This window comes from Heterodontus francisci, chromosome 28 (assembly GCF_036365525.1).
Source record: "Heterodontus francisci isolate sHetFra1 chromosome 28, sHetFra1.hap1, whole genome shotgun sequence".
Taxonomy (NCBI): domain Eukaryota; kingdom Metazoa; phylum Chordata; class Chondrichthyes; order Heterodontiformes; family Heterodontidae; genus Heterodontus; species Heterodontus francisci.
Window position 1 is genome coordinate 25226581 of NC_090398.1, and position 18669 is coordinate 25245249.

The 18669-nt window shown below is 47.4% G+C and overlaps 1 protein-coding gene across 10 annotated transcripts in view; it reads left to right on the top strand.

Annotated features, from left to right (window-relative positions):
- The window catches only part of LOC137385144 (NACHT, LRR and PYD domains-containing protein 3-like), a 99275-nt gene that overhangs the window by 13040 nt on the left and 67566 nt on the right, over positions 1 to 18669 (top strand). For all 10 annotated transcript variants that reach the window (XM_068060048.1, XM_068060045.1, XM_068060047.1 and 7 more), the window contains exon 2: positions 5601 to 5694. The gene's annotated coding sequence lies outside the window, so the exon portion shown is untranslated. The remainder of the gene's footprint in view (positions 1 to 5600; positions 5695 to 18669) is intronic.

Genomic DNA, 18669 nt, shown 5'->3' on the forward strand with positions numbered 1-18669 from the left:
GGGGAGGATGGACACAGTGTGATCAGACAGTGTGTAACCCGGGGAGGATGGACCCAGTGTGATCAGACAGTGTGTAACCCGGGGAGGATGGACCCAGTGTGATCAGACAGTGTGTAATCCGGGGAGGATGGACCCAGTGTGATCAGACAGTGTGTAACCCGGGGAGGATGGACCCAGTGTTATCAGACAGTGTGTAACCCGGGGAGGATGGACCCAGTGTGATCAGACAGTGTGTAATCCGGGGAGGATGGACCCAGTGTGATCAGACAGTGTGTAACCCGGGGAGGATGGACCCAGTGTTATCAGACAGTGTGTAACCCGGGGAGGATGGACCCAGTGTTATCAGACAGTGTGTAACCCGGGGAGGATGGACCCAGTGTGATCAGACAGTGTGTAATCCGGGGAGGATGGACCCAGTGTGATCAGACAGTGTGTAACCCGGGGAGGATGGACCCAGTGTTATCAGACAGTGTGTAACCCGGGGAGGATGGACCCAGTGTTATCAGACAGTGTGTAACCCGGGGAGGATGGACCCAGTGTTATCAGACAGTGTGTAACCCGGGGAGGATGGACACAGTGTTATCAGACAGTGTGTAACCCGGGGAGGATGGACCCAGTGTTATCAGACAGTGTGTAATCCGGGGAGGATGGACACAGTGTGATCAGACAGTGTGTAACACGGGGAGGATGGACCCAGTGTGATCAGACAGTGTGTAATCCGGGGAGGATGGACACAGTGTTATCAGACAGTGTGTAACCCGGGGAGGATGGACCCAGTGTTATCAGACAGTGTGTAATCCGGGGAGGATGGACACAGTGTGATCAGACAGTGTGTAACCCGGGGAGGATGGACCCAGTGTGATCAGACAGTGTGTAACCCGGGGAGGATGGACCCAGTGTGATCAGACAGTGTGTAACCCGGGGAGGATGGACCCAGTGTTATCAGACAGTGTGTAATCCGGGGAGGATGGACACAGTGAGATCAGACAGTGTGTAACCCGGGGAGGATGGACCCAGTGTTATCAGACAGTGTGTAATCCGGGGAGGATGGACACAGTGTTATCAGACAGTGTGTAACCCGGGGAGGATGGACCCAGTGTTATCAGACAGTGTGTAATCCGGGGAGGATGGACACAGTGTGATCAGACAGTGTGTAACCCGGGGAGGATGGACCCAGTGTGATCAGACAGTGTGTAACCCGGGGAGGATGGACCCAGTGTTATCAGACAGTGTGTAACCCGGGGAGGATGGACCCAGTGTTATCAGACAGTGTGTAATCCGGGGAGGATGGACACAGTGTGATCAGACAGTGTGTAACCCGGGGAGGATGGACCCAGTGTGATCAGACAGTGTGTAACCCGGGGAGGATGGACCCAGTGTTATCAGACAGTGTGTAACCTGGGGAGGATGGACCCAGTGTGATCAGACAGTGTGTAACCCGGGGAGGATGGACCCAGTGTTATCAGACAGTGTGTAACCCGGGGAGGATGGACACAGTGTGATCAGACAGTGTGTAACCCGGGGAGGATGGACCCAGTGTGATCAGACAGTGTGTAACCCGGGGAGGATGGACCCAGTGTTATCAGACAGTGTGTAACCCGGGGAGGATGGACCCAGTGTGATCAGACAGTGTGTAATCCGGGGAGGATGGACACAGTGTGATCAGACAGTGTGTAACCCGGGGAGGATGGACCCAGTGTGATCAGACAGTGTGTAACCCGGGGAGGATGGACCCAGTGTTATCAGACAGTGTGTAACCTGGGGAGGATGGACCCAGTGTTATCAGACAGTGTGTAACCCGGGGAGGATGGACACAGTGTGATCAGACAGTGTGTAACCTGGGGAGGATGGACCCAGTGTGATCAGACAGTGTGTAACCCGGGGAGGATGGACCCAGTGTTATCAGACAGTGTGTAACCTGGGGAGGATGGACCCAGTGTTATCAGACAGTGTGTAATCCGGGGAGGATGGACCCAGTGTGATCAGACAGTGTGTAACCCGGGGAGGATGGACCCAGTGTTATCAGACAGTGTGTAACCCGGGGAGGATGGACCCAGTGTGATCAGACAGTGTGTAATCCGGGGAGGATGGACCCAGTGTGATCAGACAGTGTGTAATCCGGGGAGGATGGACCCAGTGTGATCAGACAGTGTGTAACCCGGGGAGGATGGACCCAGTGTTATCAGACAGTGTGTAATCCGGGGAGGATGGACCCAGTGTGATCAGACAGTGTGTAACCCGGGGAGGATGGACCCAGTGTTATCAGACAGTGTGTAACCCGGGGAGGATGGACCCAGTGTGATCAGACAGTGTGTAACCCGGGGAGGATGGACCCAGTGTTATCAGACAGTGTGTAACCCGGGGAGGATGGACCCAGTGTGATCAGACAGTGTGTAATCCGGGGAGGATGGACCCAGTGTGATCAGACAGTGTGTAATCCGGGGAGGATGGACCCAGTGTGATCAGACAGTGTGTAACCCGGGGAGGATGGACCCAGTGTTATCAGACAGTGTGTAACCCGGGGAGGATGGACCCAGTGTGATCAGACAGTGTGTAACCCGGGGAGGATGGACCCAGTGTGATCAGACAGTGTGTAACCCGGGGAGGATGGACCCAGTGTGATCAGACAGTGTGTAATCCGGGGAGGATGGACACAGTGTGATCAGACAGTGTGTAACCCGGGGAGGATGGACCCAGTGTGATCAGACAGTGTGTAATCCGGGGAGGATGGACACAGTGTGATCAGACAGTGTGTAACCCGGGGAGGATGGACCCAGTGTTATCAGACAGTGTGTAACCCGGGGAGGATGGACCCAGTGTTATCAGACAGAGTGTAACCCGGGGAGGATGGACCCAGTGTGATCAGACAGTGTGTAACCCGGGGAGGATGGACCCAGTGTGATCAGACAGTGTGTAATCCGGGGAGGATGGACCCAGTGTGATCAGACAGTGTGTAATCCGGGGAGGATGGACCCAGTGTGATCAGACAGTGTGTAACCCGGGGAGGATGGACCCAGTGTTATCAGACAGTGTGTAATCCGGGGAGGATGGACCCAGTGTGATCAGACAGTGTGTAACCCGGGGAGGATGGACCCAGTGTTATCAGACAGTGTGTAACCCGGGGAGGATGGACCCAGTGTGATCAGACAGTGTGTAACCCGGGGAGGATGGACCCAGTGTTATCAGACAGTGTGTAACCCGGGGAGGATGGACCCAGTGTGATCAGACAGTGTGTAATCCGGGGAGGATGGACCCAGTGTGATCAGACAGTGTGTAATCCGGGGAGGATGGACCCAGTGTGATCAGACAGTGTGTAACCCGGGGAGGATGGACCCAGTGTTATCAGACAGTGTGTAACCCGGGGAGGATGGACCCAGTGTGATCAGACAGTGTGTAATCCGGGGAGGATGGACCCAGTGTGATCAGACAGTGTGTAACCCGGGGAGGATGGACCCAGTGTGATCAGACAGTGTGTAACCCGGGGAGGATGGACCCAGTGTTATCAGACAGTGTGTAACCCGGGGAGGATGGACCCAGTGTGATCAGACAGTGTGTAATCCGGGGAGGATGGACACAGTGTGATCAGACAGTGTGTAACCCGGGGAGGATGGACCCAGTGTTATCAGACAGTGTGTAACCCGGGGAGGATGGACCCAGTGTTATCAGACAGTGTGTAACCCGGGGAGGATGGACCCAGTGTGATCAGACAGTGTGTAATCCGGGGAGGATGGACACAGTGTGATCAGACAGTGTGTAACCCGGGGAGGATGGACCCAGTGTTATCAGACAGTGTGTAACCCGGGGAGGATGGACCCAGTGTGATCAGACAGTGTGTAATCCGGGGAGCATGGACACAGTGTTATCAGACAGTGTGTAATCCGGGGAGGATGGACACAGTGTGAGCAGACAGTGTGTAACCCGGGGAGGATGGACCCAGTGTGAGCAGACAGTGTGTAACCCGGGGAGGATGGACACAGTGTGATCAGACGGTGTGTAACCCGGGGAGGATGGACCCAGTGTGAGCAGACAGTGTGTAACCCGGGGAGGATGGACACAGTGAGATCAGACAGTGTGTAACCCGGGGAGGATGGACCCAGTGTTTTCAGACAGTGTGTAACCCGGGGAGGATGGACACAGTGAGATCAGACAGTGTGTAACCCGGGGAGGATGGACCCAGTGTTTTCAGACGGTGTGTAACCCAGGGAGGATGGACCGATTGTGATCAGACAGTGTGTAACCCGGGGAGGATGGACCAGATATGAAATTAGGTGGAGAATCAGCCATGATTTCACTGAATGATCTATTTTTTTTTGTTATGTTCTTATCTCGCTAAATCCAAAGTTTTCAGGCAGAGGAGGTTTTTCCTTTTGTTCTCTGTTATGGCCGAGTGGGTTGTGATGTGGCTGGTTTTCACTGTTCGCATTCCAACTGAGCACAGGCAGTGTTTTTGCATTACTGGTGTCTCTGCCACGGCATTTTACTTGCCAAATAAGCAGGCAATGGCAAGTTTTCTGGCAGGTTTAAAAGAGAAGATTACCTCTTATTAAACAACACTCACTTTTGCACATGATTGCAACAGCATTCACACATGCATTCACTCTCACATACACTCTCAAGAGAAGAGAAATAGAAGGTAAATGGCAAGAGTTCATTGTGTGAAAGTCTGTTGTTTCAAGGGAAACTTGCGCTGTCCTGTCAGAATGTTAATTTTAAAGTTGCCAGCCTGGTTACTAGTTGTCTTGCAATTCCTGGGCTATTGCTGACTTCTGGCAGTCGACTTCGGAGTGAAGATGCTGCTGACGTCTTAATTCAATTCAAATAGGATGGAGAGTCGTTTTTACGAAGGAACTCTTTTGTCTCTGCTGTAGCTGGCTTCCAACTCGTCTCAGCAGGGTTGACCTGTGTTGGCTGTAGCTAATCTCTCTATCTCTCTCCTTATCTCTCTCTCTCCCCCCTGCCCCCCCCCCCCCCCCGCCAACCCCAACCCCTCTCTCTATCTCTGCCTTGCTAGAATTCAAAATTGCTTTCTAAGTTTACTGTGTGGCTAAGGAGAGAAAAATTTGAACTTGATATTCGAGGTTCTGTGCTGGCCCGGCCGGCTCCACCCTTTGTTCCTCGCAATGATTAATTTTTAAGGTGAACTTGCGAGTGTTACTTTGGTCCATGTGACTGGAGGTTTCAGTTCTTACTGGGCTGCATATTGGCCTTTTGATGGCCCCATTTTGAGGATATAAGGGTTGTTCGTATTGCATTGTAATGCAGATTATTTGGAGACCAAAGGTTTCGGTAAGGCCTTCATCTTAGTTTGTTTGAGTGAAGCTCACACCCATGTGTGACTATTAGTCTTATTTGCACGTAGACGAGATTGATTGCGTTTTCTATTTTAGTAGCCAATAGCGGTGGATTACAATGCAGGAAGTGGTATGAGTTATGTGCCTTGTCCTCCATTTTGTTGACACCAATGTACCAATCTTTTAAAATTGTTCTAATTTTTATAACATTTCATCACTTCATTTCTCAGGAGCATGATATTTGCATTGAGTTTAGCATGCTAGGATCCCTTAGTACCAAATTAAGTCAACTGTTGCCTTGTTTTCCAGGGAGTCACGATTACCTCTTATCAGGCATTCAGCATCTTCATCTATAAATAAGTCTGTATCGGAGGATTTCAAGCATTATCCGAATTGAGCGTCGGTAAGCAAATTATTGATGATTAAATGTTATTTTTTCTATTAGCCTACGAATTACTTTTCTGATATTGTAACGTGCTGATGGGCGGTAATTGGTTAGCTATAGCCTGTTGTTGAATTTGTTGGTAGGACACAGATGATAAACGTTTCTCGAATGTCCATAATACACAAATATCAGAGGTAACAGCTTGAATACGGGTGGTGGCAGCAAGTTCTGAATATCAGATCCTATGCAGTTCATAGTGGCATGTAGCCAAGACCAAGAGTCTTCACTTTGTTCGATGCATTCAGTGGCTACTTAATGTCAGATTAAGTGGACTGAATTTGTGGGACACTTATTCTATGAGGGTGACCAAATCTCACTGAGTCCTAATAAGATTATTCATTTTGTTCTTTTGGTTTTAAACACTTCTACGCACTTCTCTCTTGAACCCAAGTACTGTAGCCACATTTATTTGTTAATAGGAATTATAATTCAGTCTCATCCTCCTGTTACTGTTTGATATCACAACGCCACACTGATCTGGATGCACTTAGTTACGAAGGTGAGCTCCTATCCATCTGTTCAGTAATCAGTTTCACTCGTTCTATCATTTCATACTTCTGCGTGCCCGTTCAGTCTGTACTTAGCACAAGGCAGTATTTTAATAAAGAAGTTGAAGCACGCATAAGAGCGGAAACCTGGAAGATCATTATGGAGCTGACTGACAATGCTTGTGCTCATTAAATAAACTGCACGCCATTTTTGTGGGCATGGCTTCACTTAGCGACCTCTACTAGCATCATTCACCTATACACTAAAAAACAAATCGTAACTAAGGATTGTGAGCTCCACTTAAAGCAATGTTCAACATTCAATGTAAAATGTGAGATTGACTGACGAAGCTGCACATTTAGAGAATTTCTAGACACATCAGAAAACATTCTGGGACCCTTTGTCAAGGCTTCACCAACATTCTCCACAACTTCCTCGGAATTCCCTTAGAACTTCACGGACAATGCATGAATGATGTTATTCTCTATCTGACACATGCCATCAGGAAAAAAATAAAGTTTGATGGTCATGAGCACCATTCTACGGGTTACAGCATGAAGAAATGGAGAAGGAACTAAAGTAGGTGGAACCGCACCAGCTACTGCACGTGAAAGGCCAGGAGGACAAGCAGGTATCTCAGCAGGAGCCCAGCTCAACTTAGGGTCTTCATATATCACTAATCATACCATTAATATGGCCAAATCCTAATTATTGATAAGCTGTTGCTTTACCACGGTGGGCATCACAGAGATCTGTGTGCTCGTGAAAGGAAGGCTCAGACATTGCAGGGCAGCCAAGACTGCATTGTCTGCGGCGGTTTCCAATCGCACGTAATTTATATGTTACTAGAAACTGTCGGGTTTGATCCTGACCTCATTACAGCTTTGGTTTAAATATGAACAAGAGAGCTGAATTCAAGTGGTGAGGTGAGAGTGACTGCCCCTGACATCAAGGCAGCATTTGACTCAAGGAGCCTGAGCAAAACTGGAGTCAATGGGAATCAGGGAGAAAATTCTCCTCTGATTGGAATCGTACCTAGTGCAAAGGAAGATCGTGTGGTTGTTGGAGGTGATTCATCTCAGCTTCAGGACATCTCTTCGGGAATTCTTCAGGATAGTGCCCTTGGCCGAACCACCTTCAGCTGCTTCCTACAATCATAAGATCAGAAGCGGGGATGTTCACTGATGATTGCACAATGTTCAGCACCCTTCACGACTCCTGTGATACTGAAGCAGTCCGTGTAGAAATGCAACAAGACCTGGACAATATCCAGACTTGGACTGAGAAGTAGCAAGTAACGTTCACGTGATGCAAGTGTCAGGCAATGAACATCTCCAACAAGAAATAATCTAACCATTTCGCTTGACATTCAATGGCATTGCGATCTCTGAATCCCCTGCTATCAACATTCTGTTGGTTACCATTGACCAGAAACTGAAGTGGAGTAGCTATATAAATATTGTGGCTACAAGAGTAGGTCAAATGCTAGGAATCCTGCAACGGGTAACTCACCTCCTGACTTCCCAAAGCCTGTCCACTATCTACCAGGCACAAGTCAGGACTGTGATGGAATACTCTCCACTTTCCTGGATGTGTGCAGTGCCAACAAGCTCGACACCATCCAGGAGAAAGCAGCCCGCTCGATTGGCTCCCGGTCCACAAGCATTCACTCCCTCCACCACTGACGCTCAGTGGCAGCAGTGTGCATCATCTACAAGATGCACTGCAGCAACGAAGCAAGGCTACTCAGAAAATACCTTCCAAGTCTGCAACCTCTACCAGCTAGAAGGACAAAGGCAGCAAATACATGGTAACACCACCTCCTGCACGTTCCCCTCCAAGCCACACACCATCCTAACTTGGAACTATATCGCCGTTCCTTCACTGTTGCTGGGTCAAAATCCTGGAACTCCCTTCCTAACAGCACAGTGGGAGTATCTACCCCACAAGGATTGCAGCGGATGAAGAAGGCATCTCACCACTACCTTCTCATGCGCAATTTGGGATGGGCAATAAAGACTGGCCTAGCCAGCAACGTCCACATCCCATAAAACGAATAAAAGAAACGACGTTTAACAAGTCTCCATGCAAGTCGACATAAGGGAGGTCCCTGTGACTCTGTAAAGTCTGAGGAATTATTCCATGTTATTGTCAACTGCCCAAGAAAACGATAGAATGAGCGCTCTAGGACCTGACAGGATTCATGATTCACAACGTCCCCGGAAGCAATTGACTTCACTCATGCCACCATGAGAGCTACTCCTTTAAACTCTGAGGTATTTAACAAAATAAAATGATTCTAGTTCGAAAAGGTGGAGATTTCCCGGAACCACTGGTAGTACACCATGCAGGTGAAAGTCTGCTATCCAGTAAGCTGTCACAATGCTAGTCTAAACTAAACTAAATGCGTTTATGATAAGGCTTGCAGCTCTTCGACCCCCAAAGCAATGTACATGGATACCATCTGTTCTCATGGTTCATGACTATCGTGAGAAACCCCCAAACATCAGCTAAGTATTAATAGACTGACAGCAATCAGCCACAATGAACATCACTGAGTAAATGCTTGGAGTCCTGAGGCAAAGGTTAAGATGGTGTAACAAGTCACGAGGTCTCCTGCAGTACTCTGCTGAAGTGTCCAGGCTCATGGTGACTTCGTGCATGCTGCATATTCTAGCAATCATGGGAGTCCATACGTTACACCATTGCCACGTGTCGCGACTTCTAAGTATTGGGATTTAATAGGCAGTCCATGATCTGCACTCAATTCTCTCCCACTCTTTTCCTTGATGAATGACGGACACAATACAAAAGACAACGCATTCTACCATGAACCAATTATCATTATAACCCTGTATATTCATCAAAAAACAATGCAAACATGACACAATGTGCACAATATCGTTGTACTATGTACCCGCATACTTAGCTTAGGCACTGTCTTTTTTTTTTATTCATTCATGGGATGTGGGCGTCGCTGGCCAAGCCAGCATTTATTGCCCATCCCTAATTGCCCTTGAGAAGGTGGTGGTGAGCTGCCTTCTTGAACCGCTGCAGTCCATGTGGGTTCGGTACATCCACAGTGCTGTTAGGAAGGGAGTTCCAGGATTTTGACTCAGCGACGGTGAAGGAACGGCGATATAGTTCCAAGTCAGGATGGTGTGTGACATGGAGGGGAACATGCAGGTGGTGGTGTTCCCATGTATGTGCTGCCCTTGTCCTTCTAGTTGGTAGAGGTCGCGGGTTTGGAAGGTGCTGTCTAAGGAGCCTTGGTGCATTGCTGCAGTGCATCTTGTAGATGGTACACACTGCTGCCACTGTGCGTCGGTGATGGAGGGAGTGAATGTTTGTAGATGGGGTGCCAATCAAGCGGGCTGCTTTGTCCTGGATGGTGTCGAGCTTCTTGAGTGTTGTTGCAGCTGCACCCATCCAGGCAAGTGGCGAGTATTCCATCACACTCCTGACTTGTGCCTTGTAGATGTTGGACAGGCTTTGGGGAGTCAGGAGGTGAGTTACTCGTCTCAGGATTCCTAGCCTCTGACCTGCTCTTGTAGCCACGGTATTTATACGGCTACTCCAGTTCAGTTTCTGGTCAATGGTAGCCCCTAGGATGTTGATAGTGGGGGATTCAGCGATGGTAATGCCGTTGAATGTCATGGGGAGATGGTTAGATTCTCTCTTGTTGGAGATGGTCATTGCCTGGCACTTGTGTGGCGCGAATGTAACTTGCCACTTATCAGCCCAAGCCTGGATATTGTCCAGGTCTTGCTGCATTTCTACACTGGCTGCTTCAGTATCTGAGGAGTCACGAATGGTGCTGAAAATTGTGCAATCATCAGCGAACATCCCCACTTCTGACCTTATGATTGAAGGAAGGTCATTGATGAAGCAGCTGAAGATGGTTGGGCCGAGGACACTACCCTGAGGAACTCCTGCAATGATGTCCTGGAGCTCAGATGATTGACCTCCAACAACCACAACCATCTTCCTTTTTGCTAGGTATGACTCAAACCAGCGGAGGGTTTTCCCCCTGATTCCCTTTGACCTCAGTTTTGCTAGGACTCCTTGATGCCATACTCGGTCAAATGCTGCCTTGATGTCAAGGGCAGTCACTCTCACCGCACCTCTTGAGTTCAGCTCTTTTGTCCATGTTTGAACCAAGACTGTAATGAGGTCAGGAGCTGAGTGACCCTGGCGGAACCCAAACTGAGCGTCACTAAGCAAGTGCCGCTTGATGGCACTGTTGATGACACCTTCCATCACTTTACTGATGATTGAGAGGAGGCTAATGGGGCGGGAGCTGGCCGGGTTGCATTTGTCTTGCGTCTTGTGTACAGGACATACCTGGGCAATTTTCCACATTGCAGGATAGGTGCCAGTGTTGTAGCTGTACTGGAACAGCTTGGCTAGGGGCGTGGCAAGTTCTGGAGCACAGGTCTTCAGTACTATTGCCGAAATATTGTCAGTGCCCGTAGCTTTTGCCGTATCCAGTGCCTTCAGTCGTTTGTTGATATCATGTGGAGTGAATAGAATTGGCTGAAGTCTGGCATCTGTGATGCTGGGGACTTCAGGAGGAGGCCGAGATGGGTAATCAACTCGTCACTTCTGGCTGAAGATTGTTGCAAATGCTTCAGCCTTATCTTTCGCACTGATGTGCTGGGCACCCCCATCATTGAGGATGGGGATATTTGTGGAGCCACCTCCTCCAGTTAGTTGTTTAATTGTCCACCACCATTCTCGGCTGGATGTGGCAGAACTGCAGAGCTTAGATCTGATCCGTTGGTTATGGGATCGCTTAGCTCTGTCTATTGCATGCTGCTTACGCAGTTTGGCATGCAAGTAGTCCTGGGTTGTAGCTTCACCAGGTTGACGCCTCATTTTGAGGTATGCCTGGTGCTGCTCCTGGCATGCCCTCCTGCACTCTTCATTGAACCAGGGTTGGTCTCCTGGCTTGATGATAATGGTAGAGTGGGGGATATGCCGGGCCATGAGGTTACAGATTGTGGTTGAGTACAATTCTGCTGCTGCTGATGGCCCACAGCGCCTCATGGATGCCCAGTTTTGCATTGCTAGATCTGTTCGAAATCTATCCCATTTAGCACGGTGATAGTGCCACACAACACGATGGACGGTATCCTCAATGTGAAGGCGGGACTTCGTCTCCACAAGGACTGTGCGGTGGTCACTCCTACCAATACTGTCACGGACAGATGCATCTGCATCAGGCAGATTGGTGAGGACGAGGTCGAGTATGTTCTTCCCTTGTGTTGGTCCCCCCACCACCTGCCGCAGACCCAGTTTTGCAGCCATGTCTATAAATGCTCTTGCGGAACCTGGTCCTTCTAAGAAGTATGACCCAAATGGCAGCAAGAGACATATTTAATGGCTGCTGAGAATTTGAGGAGGATTGTTCAGATTTCTCTCTGGGAAACCTTCGTGAAGTTCTGGGTCGTGATGGCCCCAATTCACACTGCACCATCTCAGCATGGCTTTCAGCAGCCAGATTATCTGACTGACAGGCAAAGGAAAGCACAATGTTGCATTGGCGGGGAAGGGAACAGCATTACAACATATGTGGCGAAGCCAATATGATCTTGTGCCAGTACCTCTGATTCTCTGTTCATGCATCCAGTGATCTGATGAAGTACAGATATCTGGCTATTGGAACCCCTCTGCAAGCCCCTTTCAACTGAAGAGCACAAATGCACACTGGCAGATACCTAAATTGCATCGCAGCAATTGATTGTTTCACGGAAGTGGCAAATCGTGAATAGAGGCTGTCAAGGTCTTCATTACAGTACAGCGTCTTTCCATGGATGCTGCAATGACTAAATTGGCAGCTGCCACCTCAGGCACCAGACGCTGCATGATGTTAAGCTCCACACCTCGGTGGCTGACATTGATTAGCAATTCCACTCTGGAGAGCATGGGTTTCAGGCTCGGCATCAAGCAATACACCATGGTAGAGGCGACCACCTATAACCACCGAGCTGTGTTTTGTAGTCTTTCAGGCAGGTTCTCCATTTCACCAAGTATTAGTTTTGTTGTAAACATTAGCCTTCTTCTAAAGCTGTGCCCTGTGAAGCTCTCATTGGAATTCTCTGCAACAGAGCTTCAGGGTAGCCTTGCCCTTGGAATGGTGGCACCTGCACTGTCCCATCTATATTGTATGGCTGCTGAACACAAATGCCCTGAGCATCCCATGATAACGATCACTCATCTCGCGCGGTCCTTAAGTTACACATTGTGCTTTTCTCTAGGCTGGTACTGAAGGCAGTTGCCGCCAGTCACACAATGCAATCACCCTCGATCTCCACTTCCTCTTCCTACTCGCCTGCTCCAATTTCATCCACTTTGCACAACGAGCGTTGTGACAGGGAGAGATTTCTATTTCTCATCCGGTACTTTCTCTGAGAATTGAGATAGATATTATGCCCCGGATCCTGCAAGAATAACGCGAGTTTGGGCCCCAGTGCCTACAACCACTGCAGAATGATGTGTGTCGTGAGACCATGTGGAGTTTGGTAGTAACAGTAGATTTAGGGGATCAAGCATTAGGCGTAGTTTGCTTCAAAAAGAAAGCTGGAGTGCTCACATACGTCTAGACGATATGCCCACTGCTCTGCCTCTGTCGTCGCCTCCTGATCGTGTCCAAGACTGCCTCCTCAATGACAGTATGTCATGCAGGCATTGTTGCCTTACCACGTTCATGTCCTGCTGCTATTTGTTACATTCTTTTCTGAAGAGAAAGAACGGCAATTGTGAGTTGTGGATTGACCGTTTCGTTTTATGTGTGATGCCTCACATGGTTGAAGAGCTGCGAATCGTGTCTGTGGTGTGAAAAGAAACGGTCAATGATTCAATTATGTGTGTTGTGCGAATGTCAGTATACAGTAGATGGCGGATGAAACGTGTTGAATTTGTGATGCTGGTGGTGACAATTATTGAAAATAAGTTTGCGTGATGGCTTGTGTCAAGCAATTAAATATCTTGTGTTCTGTGTGGAAAAGATACAATGGAGATTTATGAGGATGCTGCCAGCAATGGAGAACTTTAACTATGTGGAAAGATTGGATACGCTGTGCTTGCTTTGCTTGGAATAGAGGAAACTGATGAAGACACTTAATTGAGGTTTATAAAATTATAAGGGACCGAGGTAGAGTGGGGAGCAAAAAACTATTCCCCTTAACAGAGAGGTCCATAGAGGGACACTGGTTAAAAAAAAAACATTTGGACAGCAGTTCGAGGGGAGATGCAGAGATTTATTTTTTGCACCCAGAACATAGTGGGGCCTGGATATCATCTCTGAAATAGGCGACAAATGATGCTCCTTTGTCCACTACAAATGGCACCGTGCACCACAGCAGGAGCGGTCTCAAGGGATATTGGCATTGTTGTAACCTGCTATTTCTTTTTAATTCCCATGCAGGTTCAAGTTAGGAGCAGCCACCAGCCAAGACCAGGGGATAGCAGTCCAACTCTGGGCAGGAGGCGGTGACATTAAAGGGTGCACTGTCACACCATTCCCCTGCCCCCTCCACCAGCGCAACTGCTCTACTCTTGGTGGGAATGTGCATATATGGTCAAAACTATTGATCACAGCACACTTGCGCCATAGCAGCTGACAGAGTCTGGGACGGCATCAGACACCAACATTCAGAGGACATGGAAAGGTGATGTTGAGCCTCTGGAGTCATCCGCAAGGTGCCAGCTGCGAGATCAGCAGCCTGAGGTTAGGGTACATCAGTCAGATCTGCCAGAGGCTAATCACACTCAGAAACACACTGGAGGATCCTTTAAAGATCTCCTGCCGGCTACCAAGACTTGCCAGCCAATCAGAGGGTCGGCAGCTCAGCAGTCTCAGCAGATCCACGTTCAACTGTTGCCACTGCTGGAACTGCACTTGGCTGGAGAGGACGCCCTGGCAGGACGTCCCACTCCAATCTAGGCAAGTGCGTTCTTGGGGTGCGGGATCCAGTCAGTCAGGCATCGGCGAGAGTGGGAGGAGGGGGCTGCTGAGGGAAGGTGGTGCCATTGCTGCGGGGGTGGCAATTGCCCCCAGCAGGCCCTCCATGGTGCAAAGAATAGGAGGGAAACCACCATCTCCCCGCTGTGCGCTGCCATCATTCCCATGCAGCAGAGGACCCACACGCTGCTGGCAAAATGTCAGCAGCAGCAGGACGTTGTCCTTCATTTGCCACTTGGTTTACTCAATTGCTTAGTGGCCAGGAAGGCTGTCCTCCACCTTCCCTGCTGTTGGTAAAATGGCGTGCCGACAGGAAGACAACATCACTTATCTCGTCATTTTACGGTAACCCCACCTCCCAGACTATCCCAGAGTACAGGTAAAATCCAATCCTGGGCATGAGCGCCTGCAGCTTAATCGCCTTATTTACCACGCTGCAAGAATTTTCCAACTTCACCTTCCTTGCATTTCCACTTGTCTGACCCCGCCTGTTTCTGAAGCATCCTTTATTATAATTTTCTGTCTTTCCAATTCTTATGTGCACATTACCTGTACTTCGTTTATTCAGAGGTGGATTTTGGACAAAGAAGAAAGCCATGATCGAAAAGGAAGATTTTCCCAAGCAGAACGTTTCAACTCACAGCGCATTGTGCCTTTTCATTTGGTGTTTTATTGCTAGAAAATGACAGCGATAATAGTCCTTTGTTGTCTCTGCCCGTTTGCAGTCCGAGCACAGTGTTTTTATGGTAAACAAAATCAAATTGAGGACACAAAACTGATAACGGCTACAGTACCCACGATCTCTGAAAGGTTTTCAGATAGAAAACCGTTAGCTGGGGAAATTTTCCTCATTTATTCCACATATAAAATCAATGTCTTCGCTTCAAAAATCTGTAACCCATCATATAATTTCAATTCCAATTAGACCATGTGTGATTCACACCGATATTTCCACAAAAGAATGGGGTGTGGAGGGTTCAGACTGAACAGACTGAAGGGCTGTGTATGACTGTGATGTGTAACTGAACTTTGTCCATTGAACTGAAGAACCCACAAAGCTAAGTTACCCCTAGAACCATCTGTGACACAAGGTAAGACACAGAATGTAATGAGCACAATTACTGTTATTTAATGTTGCCGACTGAACATTTTGTCGTTTATTTGTGAAGCAGTTCAATGGTTTTGAAGCGTCGTAGTATTCATATTGGAGCAGGTGCGAAATGATTGTTTTTGAAATAAATTAACATGGGAGTCACTGGTACTTAACAGAATAAGATTTCCATTTATAAACTTCTTCTCACTTTGACTGCTGGAATTCGTAGTTCATTATATTTCTGGTTAATAACACTGCTACGAATAAACAGTTAGAGGTCTAGAAATTTAAGAAACCCAAGCAGCAGCTAACTACCACCAAGATGGAATGATAGTTTACAGAGGCTAAAATTGCCTCAAAAACTTCCAAGTGTAAAATTCGGAAACACCTCCACATGCAAAGTGTGATAGAAGTTTGGAACTCTCTTCCAGAAATGGCAATTAATACCAGATCAATTGTTACTTTTAGAACTGAGATTGAGAGACTATTGTTAACACAGCTATTCAGGGATATGGGACAAAGGTGGCTGCATTGAATTAGAAAGAGAATCGGCAATGATCTCACTGAATGAAAGAACGACCTTGACCTACTTTATTTCATATATACCTATATTACTAAATCCAATTTTTTCATACGGGGAACTTACCTCTGCCTCACTCTTATGGGCAGATGGCCTGGCTGGTTTAAAACAGAGATTAACTATTTATTAAGCATTGCTCATTCTCCGAAATGTTTGCAATGCCGCACACGCAGTTGAAGTTGAATTTTTAATTTGAAGGCCCTGTTGTTGGTTCGCTTGTAAGTGTTTGGATTTTGCAGCCTTCTTGCAGTCAACTTCGGGTTGAAGGCGGTGCTGATATCTTTGTTCAATTCTCACAGGGAAAAGAGTTGTTTGTATTCAGCAAGTATCTTGTCCCTGCTCAGCCTCAGCAGGCTTCAGCTCTGTTGGCTGGAACTGATCTCTCTCCCTCTCTATATATCAGCCTTGCTGTAATTCAAGATACCCTCAGATGTTTGCAGTGCAGCTGAGGAGTGACCAGAATGATATTGATGTCTGAAGTTCTGTCGTGGAAAGACTCCCTTTGTTCCTTAAAATGATTATTTTTTAAGATGAACATACAAGTATTATTTTCGCCCGTGTGAGTTAAGGTTTCAGTTCTTGCTGAGCTGCACAATGGCCTTTTGATGGGACCATTTTGAGGATATGAGAGCTGTTTACACTGCAATGTAACGAAGGTTAGTTGGAGACGTAAGACTTATCAGACAATGAATGTGGATTACAATGCAGGAGGTGGTATGAGTCATGTGATTTTTCCTCTATTTTGTTGAGAGCCAATGTTCCAATCTTTTAAAATTTTTCATTTTTCATACATTTTCAGTATGTTTCTGTATATTTACCACAATACTTCTCATGACCGTGACATTCACATTGAATTTAGCATGCTCGGATCCATATTCTCAAACTAAGTCAAACGTTGCCTTGTTTTGATGGGAGGTGACAGTCACCTCATCTCTGGCATTAAACACTGGCATCTGTAAGCAAGTCTGAGTCGGTGTATTTCATGCACCACCCGAATTGAGCTTCGGTGATGAAGTTATTGATGACGATTTCTATTCATTCGCTTATCACTGTTCTGATCTTGTGACATGGCCGATGGGTTGTAATTTGCTACATCCAGCCAGCTGTTGAATTTGTGGGTACGATATAGATGATAAAAGTTTCTCTAATGTCCTTAAGGTACAGATATCAGAGGGAACAGGTTAGAAATGGGCAGCAGCAGCAAGTCTGAAGTTCAGCTCTTATGCAGTTAATGGTGGAATGTAGGCAAGACCTGTGGTATTCACATTGTTCAACGCATTCAATGGCTTCTTAATGCCAAATGCAGTGTCCTGACTTTGTGGGAAACTAATTCAATGGCGGTGACGAAATCACGATGATTCCAAATATGACCATTCACTTTCAACTTTTGGCTTAAGACACTTCCACGCACAGTGCTTTCTCATTGGAACCCAAGTACTGTTATCACACTTATTGCGAATAGGAATGTTAATGCTGTCTCATCGTCCTATTATAGTCTGATTGTTCAGCGACACACTGGTCTGGGTGCACTTGATTACGAATGTGAGCTCTGGTCCATCTGTCTATCATTTCATACTTCTGCATGGTCTTCGTGTTGGTCAACCTGGGACTTAAGCTATAATGCTGGTTCCGTCTGCGTTTAGCACTTGGTAGTATTTTGATAAACAAGTTGAAGCACCGCTAGGAGCAGTACCTGGAAGATCATTAAGGACCTGCCTCACAATGAAATTTCCTGCTAATGCTCATTAAAGAAACTTCACGCCATTGACGTGGGCATGGCATCATTTTGCGACTAACACCAACTATATCTACACTGTAAAGAAACCGTGGTTGAGGATTGCGAGCTCTACTTAAGGCAATGCTCAGCATTCAAATAAAATGTGAGATCGACCGACTACTTTGCATAGTGAGAGGATTTTTGAGACTCATCATAAAACGTTAAACAACACTTTGTCAAGATTGGATCAACACTATCAACATTTTCTCTGAAATTCTCTCAGGTCTTCACAGATAATGAGTAAATTCTGTGCTCCACTTCGTTATCCATGCCACAGTGAACAGTAGAAATGGTGAGCATTTCTAGGGGTGGCAACATGAGGAATTGGAGGAGGAGATAACGCAAGGTAGAACTGCATGGCTACTGCAGGAGAAGGGCCAGAAGGACGGTAGGCCGGTCAGCGGTAATCCCTCTCCACCTAAGGTTTTCAGAGAACACTAATGACACATTCAGATGACACAAGACGAGTACTTTGAATAGGTGCAGCGTTACAAAGGTGGGCATCGCAGGAATCTGTCAAGTTTATAACTTTTAACAATTCTCCCTGCACCTCTGCGGAAGGAAGGTGTTAAGAAAGTGCTTCCATGGTTTAATATTTTGAGGACTTGTTGGTAAAATTCCGTGGGAATACTTGAGGAGCTTCTTGCCTTGTTTTTGAAGGGTCACGGGAAGGACTTTGTTTCAAATCAAACTTACGGAAGTCACAAATCTTCAGCTAAGCGACCAGCAGGAGCCTTCTGTCTATAGGGAGTTGTTCACAGAGAAATAACATGTCACGAATTGTTTCATTTTGAATATTGTTTTGATTCATTTGCAAGCCAGCCTGCCAAGAGAGAAGCTACCAGCTCTTCCATTTCCATCTCTCTGTGGAACACTGAATACAGTGTGATAGCTGAAATCCCTGATGCCACATTTCTCCTGGACAGCCTGCTAGACTATTCCCCGAAATCACTTGAAGAGAACTGCTCCAAAGAGATCCCAGTACTGCCGTGTACGCATATTTGGGATGCCAGAATAAAGGGAAAACG